The 24,910-nt window shown below is 44.5% G+C and overlaps 1 pseudogene across 1 annotated transcript in view; it reads right to left on the bottom strand.

Annotated features, from left to right (window-relative positions):
• Positions 1-21,754: 21,754 nt before the first annotated feature.
• Positions 21,755-24,910, bottom strand: part of LOC311128607 (spliceosome-associated protein CWC27 homolog) — a 69,191-nt pseudogene continuing 66,035 nt past the window's right edge. Inside the window, exon 15 of the transcript in view lies at positions 21,755-21,869. The product of the transcript in view is annotated as a spliceosome-associated protein CWC27 homolog (transcript). The remainder of the gene's footprint in view (positions 21,870-24,910) is intronic.

Below are 24,910 nucleotides of genomic sequence, written 5' to 3' on the forward strand. Positions count from 1 at the left end.
TCTTTGTCTACCCCTGTTGTCAAGGCTATAATATTAGTCCCTGTAACATATTCCATGTGTGAGAGAATGAATGTGCTGAAGTGTGTTCCCAGTATGTTAGCTGTCTGAGTTGACAGGGTCTGTGGGAGATCTGTGTCTGCTGCTGATAAAGAGGTGTGCCATAGACACCTCCTCATCCAGGCTCTGCTCTGTACATGGACACAATTACAGACAGTGAGAAAAGCCATTCCCTCATTAATAAAAACACTTGTGGCATTTAGACACACACACACGCACTCACACACCCCTCCTCACACACATTGCTAGCATGCCTACAAGTGCATCTCCATCAAAGCCTCCAAGAAGGTATTTGTGGTTTTAAGCTGCCTCTCCTGCCAGTGTTGGGATCAAGACCAGCGCCTGGTTCTAATCCTCCTCACCTCTGGACCTGGAAACACAAATCCTAGAGCCAGATCCTTCCCTGACAGAGACACAGATCCTAGCCTGGCAGGGAGCCAGAGCACCAAAGCCCCTGCGACATGTCGTGGAGATGCCGTGACAGATAACAGGTCAGCGAAGGCAGCCTTTCTGCCAGCCAAATAGCCAGGGCTGCTGTCTGGCTGACGACAATGTGATAACGGCAAAGAACAGGGGTCTGGATTCTAAAGTCGTCAGATCTACACAGCCTTTGTTGTTGCTGGTGGATGTTAGTGGTTTTTTCTACTGGAGGGTGTGAGGATTAACATGATGACAAAATGGCATCTCTTCTCATAGAAGTGAAGATAGCAAGAACCCCACTGCCTTCCCCCCTGTCTGGCTGCCTGCAATCAAAGCTAGCTGTGATACTCCTGGTGTCGCCGATGAGAGTCTGAAGTGCTTTGGACATGATTCTATTTAAGCTAAACACAGCTCCAAAAGGTGTTGGAGACAGGAGACAGTGCATGTGTGTGTGTCTGTGTGCATGTGTGTGTGTCTGCGTGCATGTGTGTGTGTGTGTGTGTGTCTGCGTGCATGTGTCTGTGTCTGCGTGTGTGTATGTCTGTGCATGTGTGTGTATTAAGTTCAGCAAGAATGTTCCTGGTTCGGCTGCTGTTGCCTGGCCTGCTCTCCTGGGGTTAGGCCCCATTCGCTGCTCTCTCCCACAGCCAGACTGAGTTATTGTACAGAACACCAAAGGATGGGATGTGGGGCTGCTGGGGGGAACATCTGTCCACCTCGTCCCTTTCACCCCACATGCAAGGACAGTCCTGTAAGTAGTATTCTATATTCTCAACCATGAAGTGTACTGCAGGCAATGTAACATGGTCATGACCATAGAGTCAAGTTTAAAGTTTTAATGTCACCTGCACAAGTACAGTGAAACTTGTGAACTCTAAACCTAAACCTAAACCTAACAAAGCAGTAGTCAATAACAATGTAGTACTAAAAATAACATAAGGTAGAACAAAAACACACTAGATATAAAAATAAGAAATAAGAACACGAGAAAGTAAGTAAGCATACATATTGTGCAGCCCTACACACGCATACACTGAGTGTACAAAACATTAGGAACACCTGCTCTTTCCATGACATAGACTGACCAGGTGAATCCAGGTGAAAGCTACGATCCCTTATTGATGTCACTTGTTAAATCCACTTCAATTAGTGTAGATGAAGAGGAGGAGACAGGTTAAAGAAGGATGTTTAAGCCTTGAGACAATTGAGACGTGGATTGTGTATGTGTGCCATTCAGAGGGTGAATGGGCAAGACAAAAGATTTAAGTGCCTTTGAACGGGGTATGGTAGTAGATGCCAGGCGCACTGGTTTCAGTGTGTCAAGATGTGCAACGCTGCTGGGTTTTTCACGCTCAACAGTTTCCTGTGTGTATCAAGAATGGTCCACCACCCAAAGGACATCCAGCCAACTTGACACAACTGTGGGAAGCATTGGAGTCAACATGGGCCAGCATCCCTGTGGAACACTTTCAACACCTTGTAGAGTCCATGCCCAGACGAATTGAGGCTGTTCTGAGGGCAAAGGGGGTGCAACTCAATATTAAGAAGGTGTTCTTAATGTTTTGTACACTCAGTGTATACCAGTTAGCGTCAACACCTGTAGGTAAATCTAAAAGCAAAGCAATTACAAAGGATGGAAAACATCTGATAAGTGCTTTCTTATGTTATTATATAATAATGATAGTACAGTATAGTATCAAGTGATGCAGAGTACTGCTGAACAGAACCGTCTGTGTGTGTGTCAGAAAGGGAATCCGCACACCGGTATAATGCTCCCAAAGTGTTTAATAGAACAACGTTTCGACCCCAAACTGAGTCTTCATCTCTCAGTGATTGCCCTGATTTCTCTGCCCTAGCTGTCTGTACAGCAGTTCACCTTCAGAGGCTTCCAGTCCCATCATGTCCCCTGTCCTGTCGCCATGTAGAGGCAGCCAGGAAGTAGATTAGGGCCACAGCGATTCGATAGCCAATCACTTAGCCCCATGGAGTTGTGCCAAGAGAGAGTGTTTGAGCAGCCCCGAGGGTAGATGAGATGATGTGTGTGTGTGTATGTCTGTCTGTGTGAGCGAGTGTGTGCGTGTGTGTTAAAGACAGCAGTAAGGACTCTGAGTCCCCACAGTAGTAAAGGGACGTTTTCTCCTGGCCAAGTGGCCATCACATCTTAATCCCCATCAGAGATGAGTTATACAGGCCGTCCTCCTCCTCCTCTACACAGCTAATGACAGACAGCAGCCTAATGGGGATGAATGATGATGATGGGCCTTTGGGTACTCTGGGTATTGTACAGTAGGCTGTATAGCTCTCCCTGGGTTAGTGCTCTTGATTGCAGTTCTGCTTCATTGTTATGCTGCATTTGTTCTGTGTCTAGTCTAAGCTGCAGCTGAGTGAAACATTTATTATTTTCTTCCATCCTGGGAGTCTCAAATGGTTTTGATGAGACTGCATAGATAAAACAAAATGACATTATAGAGTAAGCACTGCAGTGACACCATACATAGGCAGTGAATCCTAGGCAAGTTTTCGTACTTTGGAGGCTGCTTTTACTACTTTCCTCTTCTTTATCAGTGTCCATTGAATGAGGCTAATGCTATTGGCTAATAACAGAGCCAAATATAGCCTCTATATATAACTATGGCTAACACTGTCACTTAGACAAAGTGGATGAGGCCATATAACAGGCCATGAAATTGTAATCAACTGATTAAGTGATTAAACATAACACTGGAGGAGTAAAACGACATTTTATGGGGGAACATGTGGACTGTTACCCTCGGTACTGTGTTAGTGACGACGTCTGTCCTCCAGGCCTCTCTGGTTAATTCTGACGATTCATTGTAATTATGATATACACATTCTGTTTGGGAGTGTGTATTTATTAGCCTCTCATGCAAAGTGTCATCAACCTGTCATGTCAAGAAATGCATTTTCATGTATTTTAGAGTGGGCAAATGCATGAGGTAATTTGCATTGTGTTGCTTGTAAAGCAGTATTATGGAGGAATATTAGGGCCAAGTGAAGATAAAAGAAAAATGGCAAAGGGTGATGGTACTTGGATTGTTTTCTTTTTTGCAAGATAGTACTTTCGAGAATAAAGTGGCAATATTTCGAGAATAAATTCAAAATGTAATTTTGAGAATAAAGTCAAGTGGCAGTTATATTTCAAGATTAAAGTAGGAGATTTGGTTAATTGCATGTCTCCCTGGCTTCCTGTGCCACCACCATTAAAAAATGGATGACCTGGTGAAACTATACTTTAGAATTGTCTAACAAGGATATCCTTTCTCTTTTAGCACATAATAACCATATTATTATAAGTAGGCCTATTAGGACCTGGAAGAGGTTGTGCCACAGATTATTTTCAGGAGGAACCACACTGGTCTTGGATAAGGTACAGTGGGGGAAAAAAGTATTTAGTCAGCCACCAATTGTGCAAGTTCTCCCACTTAAAAATATGAGAGAGGCCTGTAATTTTCTTCATAGGTACACATCAACTATGACAGACAAATTGAGGAAAAAAAATCCAGAAAATCACATTGTAGGATTTTTAATGAATTTATTTGCAAATTATGGTGGAAAATAAGTATTTGGTCACCTACAAACAAGCAAGATTTCTGGCTCTCACAGACCTGTAACTTCTTCTTTAAGAGGCTCCTTTGTCCTCCACTCGTTACCTGTATTAATGGCACCTGTTTGAACTTGTTATCAGTATAAAAGACACCTGTCCACAACCTCAAACAGTCACACTCCAAACTCCACTATGGCCAAGACCAAAGAGCTGTCAAAGGACACCAGAAACAAAATTGTAGACCTGCACCAGGCTGGGAAGACTGAATCTGCAATAGGTAAGCAGCTTGGTTTGAAGAAATCAACTGTGGGAGCAATTATTAGGAAATGGAAGACATACAAGACCACTGATAATCTCCCTCGATCTGGGGCTCCACGCAAGATCTCACCCCGTGGGGTCAAAATGATCACAAGAACGGTGAGCAAAAATCCCAGAACCACACGGGGGGACCTAGTGAATGACCTGCAGAGAGCTGGGACCAAAGTAACAAAGCCTACCATCAGTAACACACTACGCCGCCAGGGACTCAAATCCTGCAGTGTGCCCCTGCTTAAGCCATTACATGTCCAGGCCCATCTGAAGTTTGCTAGAGTGCATTTGGATGATCCAGAAGAGGATTGGGAGAATGTCATATGGTCAGATGAAACCAAAATATAACTTTTTGGTAAAAACTCAACTCGTCGTGTTTGGAGGACAAAGAATGCTGAGTTGCATCCAAAGAACACCATATCTACTGTGAAGCATGGGGGTGGAAACATCATGCTTTGGGGCTGTTTTTCTGCAAAGGGACCAGGACGACTGATCCGTGTAAAGGAAAGAATGAATGGGGCCATGTATCGTGAGATTTTGAGTGAAAACCTCCTTCCATCAGCAAGGGCATTGAAGATGAAACGTGGCTGGGTCTTTCAGCATGACAATGATCCCAAACACACCGCCCGGGCAACGAAGGAGTGGCTTCGTAAGAAGCACTTCAAGGTCCTGGAGTGGCCTAGCCAGTCTCCAGATCTCAACCTCATAGAAAATCTTTGGAGGGAGTTGAAAGTCCGTGTTGCCCAGCGACAGCCCCAAAACATCACTGCTCTAGAGGAGATATGCATGGAGGAATGGGCCAAAATACCAGCAAAAGTGTGTGAAAACCTTGTGAAGACTTACAGAAAACGTTTGACCTGTGTCATTGCCAACAAAGGGTATATAACAAAGTATTGAGAAACTTTTGTTATTGACCAAATACTTATTTTCCACCATAATTTGCAAATACATTCATTAAATATCCTACAATGTGATTTTCTGGAATTTTTTTCCTCATTTTGTCTGTCATAGTTGACGTGTACCTATGATGAAAATTACAGGCCTCTCTCATCTTTTTAAGTGGGAGAACTTGCACAACTGGTGGCTGACTAAATACTTTTTTTCCCCACTGTAGGTAGAGACAGGTGTGTTGTGTGTGTATGCAGGTGTGTGTGTGGGGGGGCGGGGGTCTAATACACTCGTTCAAACAGGCATCACACACACACACGGTATCCCCAAAGCAATACCATTCGAACGGCCATGGTGCATTGTCAGACTGCGAAGAGACATGGAGTTGCGTGCAGACATGGTGCCCTTCGAATTCGCTATAATGTTATCCTCAATCTCTTGTGTATGTCAACACCGTGTATATTTTAGATAGTAACAGTTAGGCCAGCAGCCTATATGTCGAAACAAAAGGTTAATTTACACATGTATGGGTCATGTGTTTTATGTAGACTACACTTCCAATGAAGTAGCCTCATAGCATAGACCTTACGCTTATTATCTAGTGAATGTAGGTCACAGATTGCGTGGAAAATGTTTTTTTTGTGTCCTGTCGGGCTCAAGGGCTGCCCCCAAACCCCTGTCATGGACCTTGCCACGGGGCATGTTAAAGTACTCAATCTAGTAATCCGCTACAGTTTTATAATGGGCTGCAAAATACTACGTTAGAGTACTCAGTCTAGTAATCCGCTATAGTTTATAATGGGCTGCAAAATAGCGGTGTTGTAGAGAATTTGGAGAGCAGCTTGACATGGGACATACACATGTCAAGGTCTCCAGGATCCCCAGATAATTTGTTTTATTGGGTGTGCTCACGTAGCCTACTAGCCTATAGTCGTAAGGGGGAAATACTACTGTTAGTAAAGCACCATGGATAAGATCATTAATAGTTGCCATTATACACAGATTTTTTTGCAAGCTGTTCACCTAGGTTTCGCAGCAGAACGTTGTAGCGAATTCGGAGGGCAGACTGACCAGCCTGTGAAATGCTCTGAGACCAGGTTGCAGCGACAGGGGACTCAACCTCAGTTCCCTTCGCAAACGTTTTTTGTTTGTGCTCATAACGCACCATGGCCGTTAGAAGAGTATGCCTATAGTCTGAAATTGCTAGGGAGAAATTTGGTGTGTGTGTGTGCGAGTTATTAGATCATTAGATTGATATGCGTGAGTGAGCAGTGACGCATGTTTGAACGAATGTATTAGATCATTAGATTGATGGTCGTTTGTTTTGCCCCTACTTATTACCGCCCACACACACACACACCTGCATACACACACAACCCGCCCGTCTCGACCTATGTATGTAACCACGGTTCCTCCTTCTGAAAATAATCTGTGGCACAACCTTTTCCAGGTCTCAATACTTATAATAACATGGTTATTATGTGCTAAAAGAGAAACATGTTTGAATGTTTGTTCAATGTCAAATCCCATTATTTTTTCCAATGTTAGATCTTATTTCTCCCCAGTAAGTTTCGATTCCCTACATTAATCTTGAAATATAACTAAGACTTTATTTTCAAAATTTTGACACTTATTCTCGAAATTACATTTGGAATTTATTCCCGAAATATTGCCACTTTATTCTCGTAATATTGGCCGTTGTTTAAAAGTACTATCATGCAAAAAATAATAACCAACTACAACCACCTGTTGCTGTTTATTTAATTTTTTTCTCTTCACTTGGCCCTAATACTCTTATGTACATTTCTCATGCTGTACAAAAAGGTACATTCCTAAAATAATTCCTCAAAGATGTGTCTTCTAAGGTGAAGTATCAATGTCTCTCACCATCTCTATGATGTTGTATGACACTATCTCCTAACTATTCCAGGGGTGGATATGGGAATGGACCTGCTGCTATCGTGTGGGTGTAAATAAGGAAATGAAATACACAGGAGCTGGAATACATTGTGCATTGGCAGGTACTATCTCTGCCTGGCAAACTCATCTTTGTTGATATTGTCTGCTCTCGTTGGACTCCTTTTGATTGTTGCTTCCGTTAGATGTGGAGACAAAGACTGTGGCAGGATGTTTGGTGGTGTCTTGAAAGGACATCAGGTCTTGAGGTCAACAGAAAATGTATTTTTCAGGAAGTTCACAAACGTATTCATATCCCAGCAGGACTACAGACATTGACCCCATTTGGTACTATGCAAAATACCAATAAATATGCATAAGCTAAACAATTTGAAAGAGAGAGACGGAGACAGAGAAAGAAAGAGGGAGAAGATAGAGAGCCTTTCCTTTGAAGTACCTACCTGAATGAACATGACCAAAATACCACTACCACACACTTATGAAGGTGTGTGTTCAGTCACAGCCAATAGCATGTAGGCATCCACTCGCTTCCTGACCATCAATCTCTTTTATATCCTGACCTGGTGCGTGGTCCACTGCACAGGACTGCACAGGGCTGTGAGGGTTACATACCTTAGATTCTAATCTGGACTGGGACTAGTCACTGGGAGACTGTGAGAGAGTTAGAGAGACCATGGCCAGTGTGCATAGAAGGAACATAAATACTGCTGTATAGTCTAGCAATGTTTCGACTGGACTGTTTCAGCTGGCTCTTGTGAGGGTGATAGGACTTCAAAGTGATAGGCCCATGACACAACACTAACGTGGAATGGACATCTCCATTCCAGACCCCTGCTTTTCCTACTAAAAACAAAACGATTTGCATTTTAGAGAGAAAAATAAATAACAGCACACTGACTGTTGTATGCTCTAGCAATGTTTGGACCGAAAGGCCAAAGACACCTGGCTGGCTAAGTGGAGAGTGATAGGCCCTCAAAAGCGATGGGCCCATGACACAACACTAACGTATGGACATCTCCATTTCAGAAATTTTCCTGGAAATCCCAAACTATTAGCATTTTAGTGAGAAGAGCGTTAGGTCACAAGGTGGTGTTGTTCTGCTAACTAAGGGAAAGGTGAACATGGGAGTGTAGCCTACAGTACCTGCATGTAATATATATTTGTTCCAATGCAAGGGTCTGTTCCAGCATCAATAAACTGGACAGTCACTGATACAGTACAGGAGAAAGTTGAGAAATACAATACTGTATTTAGAGATACTTGATTATTAGCGTGGTCTGAGAGTTTTAAGAGAAGGCCAATGTCATTTTACATTTTTTCATGACTGGAGTCAGATGGTTTTACAGGTGAAAGGTTTTCTCTGAGTCCTGAGGCAGTAGTCATGGGTGGAATTCTTCATTCAGACCGTCAGTCAGTAAGGCAACAAAGGTCTTCAGGCTCCACCACCCACACAGTACAAACACATCAAGTCCACAATGTCATTCAATCAAACGTTCAATGCAGTATGTAGGCCTATGATACACAATGTCAACAACAGTGATTGTTGTTGTTAATGCAATAGTGCAAACCGACGCAATGATACAATTAATTAATCAGATGTTCAGTTGTTGTTAGGAGCTCAGAACAAGAAGGCGTCATCCTTTTCAATGAGCAGGATTCCTTTGTGGGTTCCAGACTTGGCCTTTTCCATTGGGGACCAGACTCATACTCAGATTCCAACAGCCAGGTCTCATTTCTGTAGACTTCCTTCAGAGTTCAACACCATACTCACACTACAGCACCAATGTAGTCATTTAAAATAAAAAATTCCCCTTTCCAAGAATCGTCTCCCAGAGTTATGGAATAAATTCATGCAGTACCTTAAATGGAAATATTTTTACAGTCTCCAATGGGTGGGTTAGATAACAACCGTCCAGTGTGTAATTTAATGCAAAATGCTCATTCAGTCCGAGGTAAAATATTTCTGAGGTTTCCTTTTTAGAGTTTAACCTTGGTCTTGGTTGTAGACTTGGGCTTAATTTATTGTTTTGACTGGTTCCTTTCTATACTTTAAGATTTCGGGGAAATAGTCTTCATTCCTGATCAGTTTCGTCCAATACCTCTGGTTGTGGGGTTTTTCGTGTGCAGGCAGCCTGGCCTCTCTTGGATCCAGCGTCTGGCAAGGCCTTGCAGGGGGAATGAATCTCTGTGTTTTTGTTAATGCTCCAGTACCCCCCTTTAGAAGGAGAATATTATGCTATATCACATTTCCCAGGTTGGCATCTCTCCTGACATATACCCCTCCAGTGGCACGTCTTTAATGAGGTGTCTGAGTCTCTGGGTCAAACGACACCCTATGAACCCTATCCCCCTTATAGTGCATATAGTCAACTAAGCCTTATAGGGACGATCTGAAGTTGCTACAATACATTTTTGGACGTACAAATGAATTATACAGTGTATACCCATTGATTCTTGAAGAATATAACATATAAATGCCTCATGAGCTTAGTTCAACTGTCATACCCCATCAGAACCCAAAATATAAGCTTGTTTTACTCCAATGTTTGTAAACTTTGTAAATGTAAACAAACACTATAGCCTCAAAACATGCTTAAAACTACTTTGATATCTTGGATGGTCAGTCCTTGAATGGTCAGTGGTTACATTTCTCCAGGCTCATCCCTCAGGTTTTTACCAGAACAGAGGGAGTGTGACTGCTTTGTTATTGTTTCAACTACGGATTGCCCCTATAAGTCCAAAAAGTTTTGGGACACTGTAAAGTCCATGGAGAATAAGAGCACTTCCTTCCAGCTGCCCACTGCACTGAGGCTAGGAAACACTATCACCACCGATAAATCTACAATAATCGAGAATTTCAACAAGCATTTTGCTACGGCTGGCCATGCTTTCCACCTGGCTACCACTACCCTGGCCACCAGCTCTGCACCCTCTGCTGCAACTTGCCCATGCCTCCCCCGCTTCTCCTTCACACAAATTCAGACAGCTGATGTTCTGAAAGAGCTGCAAAATCTGGACCCCTACAAATCATCTGGGCTAGACAATCTGGACCCTTTCTTTCTAAAACTAGCCGCCGAAATTGTCGCAACCCCTATTACTAGCCTGTTCAACCTCTCTTTCGTAACGTCTGAGATCCCCAGAGATTGGAAAGCTGCCGCGGTCATCCCCCTCTTCAAAGGGGGTGACACTCTAGATCCAAACTGTTACAGACCTATATCCATCCTGCCCTGCCTTTCAAAAGTTTTTGAAAGCCAAGTTAACAAACAGATCACCGACCATTTCGAATCCCACCGTACCTTCTCCGCTATGCAATCCGGTTTCCGAGCTGGTCATGGGTGCACCTCAGCCACGCTCAAGGTCCTAAACGATATTATAACCGCGATCGATAATAGACAGTACTGTGCAGCCGTCTTCATCGACCTGGCCAAGGCTTTCGACTCTGTCAACCACCGCATTCTTATTGGCAGACTAAATAGCCTTGGTTTCTCAAATGAGTTCAATGTGTCAAATCGGAGGGCCTGTTGTCTGGACCTATGGCAGTCTCTATGGGGGTGCCACAGGGTTCAATTCTTGGGCCGACTCTTTTCTCTGTGTATATCAATGATGTCGCTCTTGCTGCTGGTGACTCTCAGATCCACCTCTACGCAGACGACACCATTTTGTATACATCTGGCCCTTCATTGGACACTGTGTTAACAAACCTCCAAACGAGCTTCAATGCCATACAACACTCCTTCAGTAGCCTCCAACTGCTCTTAAACACTAGTAAAACTAAATGCATGCTCTTCAATCGAACGCTGCTGGCACCCGCCCACGTGACTAGAATCACTACTCTCGACGGGTCTGACCTAGAGTATGTGGACAACTACAAATACCTAGGTGTCTGGTTAGACTGTAAACTCTCCTTCCAGACTCACATTAAGAATCTCCAATCCAAAGTTAAATCTAGAATCGGCTTCCTATTTCGCAACAAAGCCTCCTTCACTCATGCTGCCAAACATGCCCTTGTAAAACTGACTATCCTACCGATCCTTGACTTCGGCGATGTCATTTACAAAATAGCCTCCAACACTCTACTCAGCAAATTGGATGTAGTCTATCACAGTGCCATCCGTTTTGTCACCAAAGCCCCATATACTACCCACCACTGTGACCTGTACGCTCTGGTCCTCACCACATATTCGTTGCCAATGGCTCCAGGCCATCTATAAATCACTGCTAGGCAAATCCCCGCCTTATCTTAGCTCATTGGTCACCATAGCAACACCCACCCGTAGTATGCGCTCCAGCAGGTATATCTCACTGGTCATCCCCAAAGCCAACACCTCCTTTGGCCGCCATTCCTTCCAGTTCTCTGCTGCCAATGACTGGAACGAATTGCAATAATCTCTGAAGCTGGAGACTCTTATCTCCCTCACTAACTTTAAGCATCAGTTGTCAGAGCACCTTACCGATCACTGCACCTGTACACAGCCCATCTGAAATTAGCCCACCCAACTACCTCATCCCCATATTGTTATTTATTTTGCTCATTTGCACCCCAGAATCTCTATTTGCACATCATCTCTTGCACATCTTGCACATCTATCATTTCAGTGTTTATACTAATTGTAATTATTTATTACCTTACCTCCATAACTTGCTACATTTGCACACACTGTATATATATTTTCTGTTGTATTTTTGACTTTATGTTTAGTTTTACCCCATATGTAACTCTGTGTTGTTGTTTTTATCGCACTGCTTTGCTTTATCTTGGCCAGGTCGCAGTTGTAAATGAGAACTTGTTCTCAACTGGCTTACCTGGTTAAATAAAGGTGAAATAAAAATAAATAACAAATAAATAAGGGCTCTGGTCAAAAGTAGTGCACTACAATAGGGGATCTGATTAAAAGTACTGCCCTATATAGGGAATAGGCGATTGTTTTTGCCCTATAAGATGAGGAAGGACAAGCAGCACAGGAGCAACAAACCCCAGGTCTCAGTGGCCCAGTCAGGCGTGTGGAAGAAGCCAGTGACTGCTTTCTAATACTTCATCATCCAGAGAGTTTTACCAGCGGCACACGTTCACTTGGCTCCACTGTAATGCAAGAACCCAACTTTGCTATATAGAGACTTTTATCGTGTTTGTCTTTTGTAAAGGAAGTTCACACTATTATCACATATGACCGCCAAGTACTTCTGGACATCAGATCGACAGTTACTCATCTCAATTTCGACTTAAACTCCGACTTAGCTGTTCCACTGTTCATACCGGACCCTATTCCTTGTTCCATGGGCTACCAAAACGCTGTTGGCGTAGACACAGGAGACGCGGTGGAGTCCTGGTGAAAAGAAAAAAGAACAGCTCTCCCCTCCGTTCTGTTGGCAAATTTACAGTCACTTGAGAAAAAGATGGATGAGCTTCGTTCAACAGTCTCCTATCAGCTGCAATATTATATCTCTTACTGAAACGTGGCTGGATGATGACGCTATGCACGTAGTACTAGGTGGATACTCCATGCAGCGGCAGGATCGGACAGTGGCTTCGGGGAAGTCGAAAGGAGGTGGAGTGTGTTTTTTCATAAATAACAACTGGTGTGCTGCTTCAAGTGAAGGAAATCTCATGGTAAGCTGCAGACCCTTTTATCTACCAAGAGAGTTCTCATCCATAATTATCACGACTGTCTACATCCCTCCACAAGCCAACACCACTCTGGCACTCAAAAAGGTGTATGGGGCCATAAACAAACAAGAAACAACTCACCCAGAGGCAGTGTTTCTGGTGGGTGGAAACTTTAACATGGGGAGACTTAAAACTGTCCTACCGCCTCCCGAGTGGCGCAGCGGCACTGCATCGCAGTAATAGAGGCGTCACTACAGACCCGGGTTCGATCCCGGGCTGTATCACAACCGGCCGTGATCGGGAGTCCCATAGGACGGCGCACAATTGGCCCAGCATCGTCCGGGTTATGGGAGGGTTTTGCCGGGGGGCTTATCGCACTCTAACTACTCCTTGTGGCGGGCCGGGCGCCTGCAGGCTGACCTCGGTCGTCAAGTGAACAGTATTTCCTCCGACACATTGGTGCGGCTGGCTTCCGGGTTAAGCGGGCGGGTGTTAAGAAGCGCGGTTTGGCGCATCATGTTTCAGAGGACGCATGACTCGACCTTCGCCTCCCGAGCCCGTTGGGGAGTTTCAGTGATGAGACAACATCAAAATTGGGGAGAAAAAGGGGGTAAAAAAAAACAAATGTCTCCTGCGCCACTAGGGGCACTAAAACTCTAGACCACTTTTATTCTACCCACATAAATGCATACAAGGTCCTCCCTTCGGCAAATCTGACCATAACTCATTATCCTGCTTCCTGTTTACAAACAAAAGCTCAAACAGGATGTACAAATGATGCGCTCAATACAGAAGTGGTCGGATGACGCAGACACGAGGCTACAAGACTGTTTTGCTAGTACAGACTGGGATCTTTTTTTTCTGGGATTCATCCGATTGCATTGAGGAGTTTACCACAACAGTCACAGGTCAATAAGTGAATACACGATGTAATCCCCAATATAAGAACGGATCCAAATCGAAAACCATGGATAACAGGCAATATGGCACTGGGCTAAAGGCTAGAGCTACTGCTTACAAGGAACGGGACACGGACATGGACACATACAAGAAAGCCCGCTACGACCTCCGACGAGACATCAAACATGAAAAAGGACAATATAGGATAAAGGTGGAATCCTATTACACCGGCTCCGATACTCATCGTATGTGGCAGGGGTGCAGACAATAATGGATTACAACGGGAAACCTAGCCATGAGTTGCCCAGTGATGCAGAACTCCCAAACAAGCTAAATGCCTTTTATGCTCGCTTCAAGGAATATATCACTGTGCCTTGCGTGAAAGCCCCAGTTTTTCCAGATGACTGTGTGATCTCGCTCTCTGTGGCCGATGTGAGCAAAACGTTTAAACAGGTTAACAATCACAGACAGAATAGCAATGCTTTGAAAGGCTGGTCATGACACACATCAACGCCATCAACCCAGACACCCTAGACCCACTCCAATTCGCATACTGCCCCAACAGATCCACAGATGACGCAATCTCAATTGCACTTCACACTGCCCTCTCCCACCTGGACAAGAGGGGAAATAACTATGTGAGAATGTTGTTCATAGACTACAGCTCAGTGTTCAACACCATAGTCGCCTCCAAGCTCATCACCAAGCTAGGGACCCTGGGACTGAACCCCTCCCTCTGCAACTCACCCCAGGTGGTGAGAGTAGGCAACAACACCTCCTTCACACTAACATTCAACACGGGGGACCCTCAGGGGTGTGTGCTTAGTCCTCTCCTGTATTCCATATTCACCCACAAGTGCGTGGCCACACACGACTCCAACACCATCATAAAGTTTGCTGACGACACAACGGTGGTAAGCCTGGTCACCGATGACAATGAGTTAGCCTACAGGGAGGAGGTCAGAGACTTAGCAGTGTGGTGCCTGGACAACAACCTTTCCCTCAATGTCAGTAAGACCAAGGAGCTGATCGTGGACTATAGGAGAAAGAGGGGAGAGCACGCCCCCATCCACATTGATGGGACTGTTGTGGAGCGGGTCGAGAGCTTCAAGTTCCTTGGTGCCCACATCTCTAAGGACTTAACATGGTCAACACACCCGCACAGTCGTGAAGAGGGCACGGCAGCGCCACTTCCACCTCAGGAGGCTGAAAAGATTTGGCATGGGCCCTCGGTTCCTCAAAAAGTTCTACAGCTGCACCATCGAGAGAATCTTGACTGGCTGCATCACCGCTTGGTATGGCAAATGCACCGCCAAAATGCACCGCCGAGCTTTACCCTGCCTTCATGTACACAAACTATATATATAAAAGTATGTGGACACCCCTTCAAATGAGTGGATTTGGCTATTTCAGCCACACCCGTTGCTGACAGGTGTATAAAATCGAGCACACAGCCATGCAATCTCCATAGACAAACATTGGCAGTAGAATGGCCTTAATGAAGAGCTCAGTGACTTTCAACGTGGCACCATCATAGGATGCCACCTTTCCAACAAGTCAGTTCGTCAAAATTCTGCCCTGCTAGAGCTGCCCCGGTCAACTGTAAGTGCTGTTATTGTGATGTGGAAACGTCTAGGAGCAACAACGGCTCAGCCGTGAAGTGGCCACACAAGCTCACAGAACGGGACCGCCGAGTGCTGAAGCACGTAACATGTAACATGTAACGCTACTACCAAGTTCCAAACTGCTTCTGATAGCAACGTCAGCACAAGAAGTGTTCGTCGGGAGCTTCATGAAATGGGTTTCCATGGCCGAGCAACCGCACACAAACCTAAGATCACCATGCGCAATGCTAAGTGTCGGCTGGAGTGGTGTAAAGCTTGCCGCCACTGGACTCTGGAGCAGTGGAAACACGTTCTCTGGAGTGATGAATCACACTTCACCATCTGGCAGTCCGACGGACAAATCTGGGTTTGGCGGATGCCAGGTGAACGCTACATGCCCGAATGCATAGTGCCAACTGTAAAGTTTGGTGGAGGAGGAATAATGGTCTGGGGCTGTTTTTCATGGTTTGGGCTAGGCCCCCTAGTTCCAGTGAAAGGAAATCTTAAAGCTACAGCATACAATGGCATTCCAGACGATTCTGTGCTTCCAACTTTGTGGCAACAGTTTGGGGAAGGACCTTTCCTGTTTCAGCATGACAATGCCCCCTTGCACAAAGCGAGGTCCATACAGAAATGGTTTGTCTAGATAGGTGTGGAAGAACATGACTGGCCTGCACAGAGCCCTGACCTCAACACGATCGAACACCTTTGGGATGAATTGGAACGCTGACTGCAAGCCAGGCCTAATCGCCCAACATCAGTGCCCAACCTCACTAATGCTCTTGTGGCTGAATGGAAGCAAGTCCCCGCAGCAATGTTCCAACATCTAGTGGAAAGCCCAGAAGAGTGGAGGCTGCTATAGCAGCAAAAGGGGGACCAACTCCATATTAATGCCCATGATTTTGGAATACCTCGTACCTCTGCACATTGATCTGGTACTGGTACTCCCTGTATATACTGTAGCTCCATTCTTGTGCATTTTATTTTATTCCTTGTGTTACTATTTTATTTTTAAACTCTGCATCATTGGGAAGGGCTCGTAAGCAAGCTTTTTACGGTAAAGTCTACACCAGTTGTATTCACCGCATCTGACAAATAAAATGTGATTTGATTTATAGAAGCACATTTGCATTACAGGGAGGAGAAGATGAAGCAGGGGGAGATAGGGAAAACCTGGCTGCTGAAAAATAAATCTCATAAAGTGGGAGTGAAATACCAACTGTGACACGAGGACATTTATACAGGTTAACCCTATTAAAGAACAGTGGCCCTGCCTACCTCTGTTTGTCTTTAACTACCTCCTCTTGTTTCACCATGAGGCCATTAGAATACAAAGACTCAGATGAGTAGATCATAGACTTTCAGCACACAGCTCAGGTAGTAAGGGACAGGGCATTGTGACAGAGACGGTCACAGAGACCTAGAAAGACAGACAGAGGTAGTAAAAGCACAGTACACGTTGGTCAGATTCAGCTAATGGACTCACAGTTTAATTCAGGCTATTGAAATAACAGTGCTGGATGTTGCACCAAGGTCATTCTGCTTTATAATAGGCTACAGAGACCTACAGTGGCATTTCCCCTCAGATGTCTCTCTCTCCTCTTTGAACTCTCTCTCTCTAACTCATTAATAACCCTAATATCAACACAAATGGGCTCCCTTCTTATGGACATGCTCTGGTGACCCTATTCCGATGAGAAATTTGTACCGATGGTCTATAGAGCAGGGTTTCCCAAACTCGGTACTGGGGCCCCCCCAGGTGCACCTCTTGGTTTTTGCCCTAGCACTACACAGCTGATTCAAATAACCAACTCATCATCAAGGTTTGATTATTTGAATCAGCTGTGTAGTGCTAGGGCAAAAAACAAAACGTGCACCCGGGGGGCCAAGGACCGAGTTTGGGAAACCCTCCTATAGAGCAAGAGAGAAAGACACAGGCACAAAAGGGCGATTAGGTTAAGTGCACTATCCATCCCTTCAAATTACGCATGGACACAGGCACACACGCAGCTCCTGCCCCATACAGCCAGGTTGCTCCCTCTCACACAGGGGACTTGGACAGGCTGTGAGGACGCATGGCTAGGGGTTAGAGGTCAGAAACGTGGCCCACTCCACATCCTGGTCCTCCTATGCTGCTCCACATCTTCACACCTCCCGGCCATGTGAGCTTCAGCACTGCAGGTGTGGGGGTCAAAACATATTATGACAGGGCAGTACAGGGGTAAGAGCACCCCAGGAGGAAATATGTATTTCATATCATGTCAAATGGGTGGGGGTGAGGGTAGATCAGAAGCAAGGTCAAACTAAAATACCTTTACAAAGTCACGGGAAAGGGTGTGTGTGTGTTGGGGGGAGGGGGTCACAGGCCACTGGCATGCTAAATGAGCAGTAGAACCATGGAGCAGGAGTGTGTGTGTGTGTTACAAGTTATTTACATGATATGCAACAGTAAATGGGCAGGATCAAAGCCCTGTAGAGCCCTCGGTAAACTGTAATGTTATCCAGCTCCCGCTACCAAAAAAATAAACCAATTTAAAAAAGACAGAGGAGAATTGTAAAAGTAGCCATCCTTCCCAGCCAACTAACTGTAGCTCAGACACACACACACACACACACACACAAATGCACGCATACTGTGTTTTTAGGAGAGCAGAAGGATTAGTCTGCTATTTTTAGCCTCCGTCAGTCCATCCACAAGGGCAGAGAAGATAGCGGTGGTGGTGGAGCATGATAATGTTATTACCTCCAATCTCATCCCCAGCAGTCACCTGACATATGGATGGACGTACAGACAGCAGCAACCATGAGCGGTATTTCCTGCCCAGCAAGGCCATGCCAGGGAATGTTAAGTATTCTGCTGGTGTTGCTGGACTGGAGAGAGGAGTGGCATTGTCTTGTCCTTTGTATTCTCTCCAACCCCCACTAGGATGTCTCCATGTTAAGGCTAAAGTTTTTATCATAGTCCAAAACCTGTACACATATGCACAGCAATGTTCTAAATTAGAATATTGGACCGTTGGCTTTCATACTTTTTGAATTCTCAGTGCAACTAAAACAATTTCTTCAACTGTCAACACATTCAAATTAATAGAAGACGCATACCGGAGCCGCGTTGGTTGGGAATTGTGGCGAGGTGTGCGTTCGTGCTGTGCGTCCCCCGCGGATGGTGGTCTTAAAGCCGGTAGCTATGTCACAATGGGACGGCAGACAATCGCGTCTCATCGTCTGTGGACTATGATTTACGCTTAAGCTGTTTTTGTATTCTTAGCTGAGAATTCGATCAAGCTAATACAGTAGCGAGCTCCTTATATTGAATTTCTTGACTGTTTCATGTCTATTTGTTTTTAGTTCTGTACAATATCGTGAGAGCTTTTGTAAACATAAATAGTTTCTAGCCAAGAGCCAATATTGATATCAGTCATGCATAAGCCTAAAAGGAATTGGTTGTGACCAGTGGTGGAAAAAGTACCCAATTGTCATACTTCAGTAAAAGTAAAGATACCTTAATAGAAAATGACTCAAGTAAAAGTGAAAGTCACCCAGTAAAATACTACTCGAGTAAGTATTTGGTTTTAAATATACTTAAGTATCAAAAGTAAATGCAATTGCTAAAATACACTTAAGTATTAAAAGTAAAAGTATAAATCATTTCAAATTCTTTATATTAAGCAAACCAGAAAGCCAGGGGCCTCTTTATGGAAAGCCAGGGGCATGCTCCAACACTCAGACATAATTTACAAACGAAGCATTTGTGTTTCGTGAGTCCACCAGATAAGAGGCAGTAGAGATGACCAGGGATGTTCTCTTGAGTAGTGCGTGAATCTGACCATTTTCCTGTCCTGCTAAGCATTCAAAATGTAACGAGTACTTTTGGGTGTCAGGGAAAATGTATGGAGTAAAAAGCACATAATTTTCTTTAGAAATGTATTGAAGTAAAAATATAAATAGTAAAGTAAAGTACAGATACCCCAAAAAACGTCTTAAGTAGTACTTTAAAGTATTTTTACTTAAGTACTTTATACCACTGGTTGTGACCCACCATTGGCCAGCCACTGGCATGGCTACAGTAGGTAGTCTGACTGAAGCATGGTGCCTCTCACCTGTTTTACATTAGCAGCAGCAGCTCAGACTCGGGCCGTGGCTGGCCGACCAGGCTCATAGTGGAACATTAACTCTCCTTCCTGTTCCATATGAGAAGTTAAGCATGAACCCAGAAGAGCAGTAAAAGGCAGCCTGCCGGCCAAACTCTGCTCCTGGTCACACACATGGCAAATCTACATCATTTACCCTAACCAAACCACTACATTAAAGCAGAGAGGCTAGTCTCAAATGGCACCCTATTCTCTGTGTAGTGCACTACTTTTGACCAGAACCACCCTATTGCAGTCCCCATATAGTACACCATGACATATGACCAGAACCACCCTATTGCAGTCCCCATATAGTACACTAAGACATATGACCAGAACCACCCTATTGCAGTCCCCATATAGTACACTATGACATATGACCAGAACCACCCTATTGCAGTCCCCATATAGTACACTAAGACATATGACCAGAACCACCCTATTGCAGTCCCCATATAGTACACTATGACATATGACCAGAACCACCCTATTGCAGTCCCCATATTGTACACTATGACATATGACCAGAACCACCCTATTCCTAATTTTTACCAGAGCATATGGCTCTCAGTTGATGGAGTATGAAAGGAACGATACATAAAAAGAGAGGCAAGGAGGTTCGATTGTCACTAGTTCGATTTCACCACAGCTATGTGTTCCTTGCGTCAATCTGGTGAAATGACTGTGAAATGGCTGGGTGAAGGCAGATCATATCCTGCCTGACTGTTTTAACTGACAGGGTTGGAACAGAGAGGAGAGGAAGCCCTACAGACTGACTCATTGTGCATCCCAAATTCCATCCTATTCCCTATATAGTGCACTACTTTTGACCAGAACCGCATGGGCCCTGGTCACAAGTAGTGCACTGTATGGGGAAAAGGGTGCCATTTGGGATGCAACTATGGTGCTTAAATAAAGACGGAGTCAGGGACTTAATAGAGCTTTAATACCAGTTTTCACAACTTCTGCTGGAGAGCTGTTTTTATGATTCCAGTCATGTGAAGTCACACTGGCTGGCTCTGTCTACTCAGCTGCTGTTATATCAGATATGAGGAAAAGTTGGCCTTGGGCACAGGTCCAGGATCAGCTTACCCTCTCCAGATACTGATGTTAACTATTAGGGGAACAACGCTAAACTGACCTTAGATCAATGTATACGGGAAACTACTGCAGCAGCTACTGTATGTTCCATTGTCTCTACTCCCTTTCTGCTTACTGCTCATTGCTCACCGAAGTCAAGGTTTTCATAACACATGCTGGGTGGATCTATCTCAGTAGTTTAAAGTAACTTCCTCTCATAATCTTCTTTCTTTAATCTCAATAGCATACAGTGGCTTGCTGGTTTCCTCTCCATCTCAGTAGCTGCCTTTCTTTCACTAACAGTCACACTTGTCTTTGCTTACCAGCATTGACTTTGCTGATAGCTGCTTTATTAAGGACATTTATGTTGCTTACTATAACTTTGATATGTGGTTGTCTCACCTAGCTACCTTAAGATGAATGCACTAACTGTAAGTCGCTCTGGATAAGAACGTCTGCTAAATGAGTCAAATGTAAATACTCTAAGTTGGGTTCGTCTCCACGGACAGTAAACAATTGGACAGGTGAAAATCCCAGTATGTATCCTCCATGTTGCTCATACCTGCCCAAGTCAATGGTTGAGGAGTACCCTGGCTTCTTAACGCATCAATCACAGAGAGGAATACAAACACAGCAGCAAACATCAAAGGCATTTCAGTCTTATGACAAAGGTCATTTATTATCATAACATGTTCATGATATTGCTCATCCGACATGTTGATATCAATGACTTGGACCATCATCCATCACCCTTACTACTTTAACTGGATACCTGGGCATTTCTCAACTCACCTTTTCACTTTTACTTCCCAATACTCACACAATCACAACATCCAGAGCTTTAATGATGACAGAAAATGACCCTATTCTTAGAAATGTGGGTTCACATTCCAGTTCAAAATGATAGGATACTATGTATTGATGACGGAGAGTTTTAGATTAGCTATAGCTGTCAGGTCACGTGCGTTTCCCTTTTATCAGGGATAACCCTGATGGGCTGGAGTCACGTTAGCCCCGTGTTAACTGTTCCCTTAGTTCAGATGTGAACGGATTCCAACAGTTTCTCATAAATAGCTTTGTTTTGGTCATTCATGGCATTCCAGGGTTCAAAGTTCACTCAGGCAGGCAGGAGAGACAGTTGTTTCGAAGTGGTAGGTTAGAGGAAGAGAGGCCTGGTCGGTCACATGGCTGGGGTTAATCTCCATGCCTAACCCCTGACCCCTCACCTCTTGGCCTTCTTCTCCTTCATGATCTTCTTGCTCTCCTCTCTCCGATGCTATCACCCATGTTTGACAGGGTTGCGTGGATCGTAGATCTCAAACGTGTCTTCGTCCTGCATGTTGGCATCCTTAACTTTCCTGGTTTGCTCATCAAACTGGAGAACATGGGCCATCCTAAATCAGAGAGAGAGGAGGTTCAAAGAACAGTGATACAGCACTGTGATGTGAACTCAGTAAATCACATCTAGATTAAAGGTTAAAGGCTGATAGGCTGATTTCCCTAGTGATACGGAACTCTCCCACTCTCCATCTGTCCCTCTCCATCAATGAAAAGAAACTCACATTCCCTTTGAAGCAGGTGTTTTGTCACAACAGGCATTTATGGTATCAAGATGCCATGGTGGTTAGAGATTGTATTGCTGATAAAGGAATAGGCTATACCTGCAACACAGAGCAACACAGTAACGAGCGCCCTAATAGGCCAAGCGTGTCAGTCTAACAGTTATCGATCAAACGCACAGTTTATAGATGCAGTGAGAGCAGGAATTCCCGGGGAGACAGGTGGTGACAGCAGCGAGTGGAGAGAGAGATAGGACTTCAAGAGGGGTGAGGCAGGTCACCGGTGTCCATCATGCAGACACATCTGCCCGGCGCAGAGGGATTTGCGCTACATGCACAATGCTCTGACAGTGTCTGACACACCACACCTGTTTGGAGGGTTCTGATGAAGGCCTGGCGTTACCCAGAGGTCACCGAGCTGCAACCCCGGGGAATTAAAAACAAGATAAAAGGGAAGATGCTATCACCCATTCACAGAAGTCGAGAGACGGAGACGAAGCCAAACCAGACGAAGAGCTTCAGGCCTCAAATCTCTCTGACTGTTTGCGCTATTACATTGATGTACTACTATTACAGGTAGTAAGTTAAATCCTGTCTGAATCTGCCATATCTGTCATTTAAGCGGGAAGGTTATTATTCCAGCCCCAAAAACCTACAGTTTTTCGACAAACTCCCAGGTCCTCTGATAATATTTATCCGGTGGGAATCGTTATCACTGTGTTTTGAGGGATATTACAGTTTTACAGTGCTGCACCCAGTTTGGGTAAGAACATAGGAACAAATTGACGCAAAGAGCTATGTACAAAGTGCTACAAAGTGCTACGCAAACAAAGTGCTATGCATGTAGCCTACAGATGAATTATCTGTTCTGTCATATATCAACTTTCCCAGTGACTATGTCTTTTTTTAATGGATTAAATATTTTTTTCTTCAGCAATCTACACACAATACCCCATAATGACAAAGTGAAAACAGGTTTTTAGAAATGTTTGCAAATGTTTAAAAAAATAAAAAACAGAAATACCTTATTTACATAAGTATTCAGACCCTTTGCTATGAAACTCGAAATTGAGCTCAGGTGCATCCTGTTTCCATTGATCATCCTTGAGATGTTTCTACAACTTGATTGGAGTCCACCTGTGGTAAATGCAATTGATTGGACATGATTTGGAAAGGCACACACCTGTCTATATAAGGTCCTACAGTTGACAGTGCATGTCAGAGCAAAAACCAAGCCATGAGGTCGAAGACTCTTCCTAGAGCTGGCCGCCCGGCCAAACTGAGCAATCGGGGGAGAAGGGCCTTGGTCAGGGAGGTGACCAAGAACCTGATAGTCACTCTGAAAAAGCTCCAGAGTTCCTCTGTGGAGATGGGAGAACCTTCCAGAAGGACAACCATCTCTGCAGCACTCCACCAATCAGGTCTTTATGGTAGAGTGGCCAGACGGAAGCCACTCCTCAGTAAAAGGCACATGACAGCACGCTTGGAGTTTGCCAAAAGGCACCTAAAGACTCTCAGACCATGAGAAACAAGATTCTCTGGTCTGATGAAACCAAGACTTAACTCTTTGGCCTGAATGCCAAGTGTCACATCTGGAGGAAACCTGGCACCATCCCTACAGTGAAGCATGGTGGTGGCAGCATCATGCTGTGGGGATGTTTTTCAGCGGCAGGGACTGAGAGACTAGTCAGGATCGAGGCAAAGATGAACGGAGCAAAGAACTGCGAGATCCTTGATGAAAACCTGCTCCAGAGCGCTCAGGACCTCAGACTGGAGCGAAGGTTCACCTTTCAACAGGACAACGACCCTAAGTATACAGCCAAGACAACGCAGGAATGGCTTCGGGACAAGTCTCTGAATGTCCTTGAGTGGCCCAGCCAGAGCCCAGACTTGAACCTGGTCGAACATCTCTGGAGAGACCTGAAAATAGCTGTGTAGCAACGCTCCCCATCCAACCTGACAGAGCTTGAGAGGATCTGCAGAGAAGAATGGAAGAAACGCCCCAAATACAGGTGTGCCAAGCTTGTAACGTCATACCCAAGAAGACTCGATGCTGTAATCGCTGCCAAAGGTGCTTCAACAAAGTACTGAGTAAAGGGTCTGAATACTTAAGTAAATGATATATTTCCATTTTTTTTTTAAGTATAAAAAACTGTTTTTGCTTTGTCATTATGTGGTATTGTGTGTAGATTGATGAGGGGAAAAAAACTATTTAATCAATTTTAGAATAAGGCTGTAATGTAACAAAATGTGGAAAAGGTCAAGGGGTCTGAATACCTTCCGAGGGCACTGTACATAACCAACGTTCTATAGAAATAGAATATAAGTAAACTTATTGCCATATGAGTTCTGCTGTATGCTTCTCAGATTCCTAGGGACATATCCTCTTTAATCAGCCACTAAGATCACATTGAAGTGTGTGTCCTTCTTGTATGTGTGTGTTGGATGACGTGTGTCTGAGTGTGCACTTGAGTCTGTGTGCGAAGCTAAGTGTATGTATGAGTGTATTTTTGTCAGATGGCTTGTCTGTGTGTGCGTCTGTGTGTGTGTGTCTGCCCGTGTGTTTCGGTGAAGCGTGTGTGTGTGTATATATAGGGGTCCTTGCTAGCTCAGTTGGTAGAGCATGGCCCTTGTAACGCCAGGGTCGTGGGTTCAATTCCCGGGACCACCCATACGTAAAATGTATGCACACGACTGTGAGTCACTTTGGATAAAAGCATCTGCTAAATGGCATATTATATATACACTGAGTGTACAACACATTAAGAACAGCCTCAATTCCTTGGGGTATGGACTCTACAAGATGTCGAAAGCGTTCCACAGTGATGCTGGCCCATGTTGACTCCAATGATTCCCACAGTTGTGTCAAGTTGGCT

Source organism: Coregonus lavaretus (genome assembly GCF_964263955.1).
Source record: "Coregonus lavaretus genome assembly, chromosome: 4".
Classification (NCBI taxonomy): Eukaryota; Metazoa; Chordata; class Actinopteri; order Salmoniformes; family Salmonidae; genus Coregonus; species Coregonus lavaretus.